Source organism: Gossypium hirsutum, chromosome A01 (assembly GCF_007990345.1).
Source record: "Gossypium hirsutum isolate 1008001.06 chromosome A01, Gossypium_hirsutum_v2.1, whole genome shotgun sequence".
Lineage (NCBI taxonomy): Eukaryota > Viridiplantae > Streptophyta > Magnoliopsida > Malvales > Malvaceae > Gossypium > Gossypium hirsutum.
The window spans coordinates 32,050,191-32,052,796 of NC_053424.1; the positions used below are offsets into that span (position 1 = coordinate 32,050,191).

The following is a 2,606-nucleotide window of genomic DNA, read 5'->3' on the forward strand; positions in this document are numbered from 1 at the left end:
ACGCATGGTTTATATTCATCTTCCATTAAAATTTTGTGGGTGCAAAAAGAATGGCTGATCCCTTTAATGTCAGAAATTTTCCAAGCTATGACCCTTTTATGCTCTCTTAATAGTTGGAGTAATTCCTCTTTCTCCTAGGTTGCAAGTTGGATGCAATAATTTCCGGTAATGTGGAATTATTTCCAAGGAATGCATATTCCAAGTGATTTGGCAATTGTTTAAGTTCCAGTTTGGGAGGTTCGTCATTAGAGGGTTTTTACGTAAGTTCATCTTTTACTTTAATTCTCTCATATTCTACTATTTTTGGGCAAGTTTCATTGGATTTTAGTTTGGTTCCTATTTCAGAATCATCATCCATCCCCTCTCCTTAGGCGAGATACAGTTTCATCGTGTCCTTGTGTATGATTTCCTGAAAAGAAACTTGAGTAGCATGATCAATAGAGTCGATAAAATAACATGAGTCATCCTGTTCTCTAGAAAATCTCATGGCATCATAAATTTTAAAAATAATCTCTTCGTCACCTACTCTAAGTACCAATTTACCATCACCCACATCAATTACAACCCTAGCAGTGGCTAAAAATGGCCGACCTAATATTAAAGGCACCTCAACATCTTCATCCATGTCAAGCACAACGAAATCAACGGGGAATATAAATTTATCTACTTTTACAAGTACGTCCTCTATAATTCCCCTAGGATATTTAACAGATCTATCAGCTAATTGAATACTCATCCTAGTGGGTTTAGGTTCCCCAAGACCAAGTTGTTTAAACATTTTATATGGCATCAAATTAATGCTGGTGCCTAAATCAGCTAGTGCTTTATCAACATTCAAACTACCAATTAAACAGGGAATAGTAAAACTTCCTGGATCTTTCAGTTTAGTTGGCAGTTTATTTTGGAGTATGGCTGAGCACTCCTCATTAAGTTCCACATTAGATAAGTCTTCAAACTTCTTTTTGTTTGTTAGAAGCTCCTTTAAAAATTTTGCATATGTAGGCATCTGTGATATAGCTTCAACAAAAGGTAAGTTAATATGCAGTTGTTTAAAAAGTTCAAGAAATTTATCGAATTGTGCATCCGTGCGGTCTTTCTTCAACTTTGCTGGGTATGGGATTGGTGGTTTATATTCTTTTGGCATTAGATTGTCATTGTTTTTGGGTTCGACCTCTTTTCTATCAGCTTCTTGTGGTAGCTTCTTTTCAGATTCAGCTAACACTTGCCCACTCCTTAGTGTAACGACTTTCACGTGCTCTTTTGGGTTGGGTTCAGTGTTACTAAGTAGACTTCTTGGTGGTCTTTCAGAAATTAGTTTTGCGAGCTATCCTATTTGAGTTTTGAGCCCTTAAATCGACGCTTGTTGATTCTTAAGTGCTATCTTGGTATGCTAAAAAATGAGTTTCTGACACCGAGATGAATTTTGTTAGCATCTCCTCAAGGTTCAGCTTTTTCTCTTGTTGGTAAGCTAGTGGTTGGAAGCCTGGAGGAGGTGGTGGTCACTGATTCCCTTGGCCTCCCTATAAGAAGTTTGGGTGGTTCTGCATTGTAAGTATTACTATAAGGATTATCTTGATATCAAGGATTATTACCTATGTAGTTTAACTGCTCGTTCTCCATGTTGTGGCCATAGGGTGGGTATTCTGAATTGCTTGATCCACCTCCACTTGCTTCGCACTGCATTACTGGTGAACCTATGAAGAACCAAGAAAACTGTCAATTTTTCTGTTCAAAAGTTCTACCTGATTAGAGAGCATGGTGACCGAATCGGCGTTAAAAACACAGCTATTTTCGTTGGCTTTGTCCTCATGACTTGCCACTGATAATTATTCAGTGACATCTCTTCTATAAATTCATAAGCATCTTCAGGTGTCTTATTATTGATAGTTCCGCCAGCGGTTGTTTCGATCATCTGTCGAGTAGAAGGATTCAGGCCATTATGAAATGTTTGAACCTGTAGCTAGAGTGGTAACTCATGGTGAGGGCATCTTCACAAAAGGTCCATGTATCTCTCCCATACATCGTAGAGTGTTTCTAAATCCATATGCACAAAAGAAGAGATATCATTACGTAATTTAGCTGTTTTAGCTGGCGAAAAATATTTTAATAAAAACTTTTCGGTCATTTATTCCCAAGTAGTGATTGACCCTCGTGGTAACGAGTTCAACCACTGTTTAGCCTTATTCCTCAATGAAAAGGGAAACAACCGAAGGCAGATGGCATCATCAGAAACGCCATTGATTTTAAAAGTGTCAAAAATTCTAAGAAATTCCTTAAGTGAGTGTTGGGATCCTCGTCCTGCAAACCATCAAACTGAAAAAACTGTTGGATCATTTGAATGGTGTTAGGTTTCAGTTCAAAATCATTGGCAGCAACAGCAGGCCTAACTATGCTCAATTCAGTTCCTGTTAAAGAAGATTTGCCATAATCATATATAGTACGTGGAGCAGGATTCTGATTAACAACAATCGCAGGAGGTAGCGGATTTTCTTGGTTTTCAGCCATCTCCTCGGTTGTGGTTTAAATATTGTCCTCTTGCTCTTTCTCTGTGTATCTTAAGCTTCACCTTATTTCTCTTCGGTTTCTGCGAACTGTGCGATCGATCT

At 38.1% G+C, this 2,606-nt stretch overlaps 1 non-coding gene across 1 annotated transcript; it reads left to right on the top strand.

The window, feature by feature from the left end:
- Positions 1-1,970: 1,970 nt before the first annotated feature.
- LOC121208436 (small nucleolar RNA R71) lies at positions 1,971-2,077 on the top strand. The gene has a single exon (XR_005903465.1). It is a non-coding gene; the product is annotated as a small nucleolar RNA R71 (small nucleolar RNA).
- Positions 2,078-2,606: the final 529 nt, after the last annotated feature.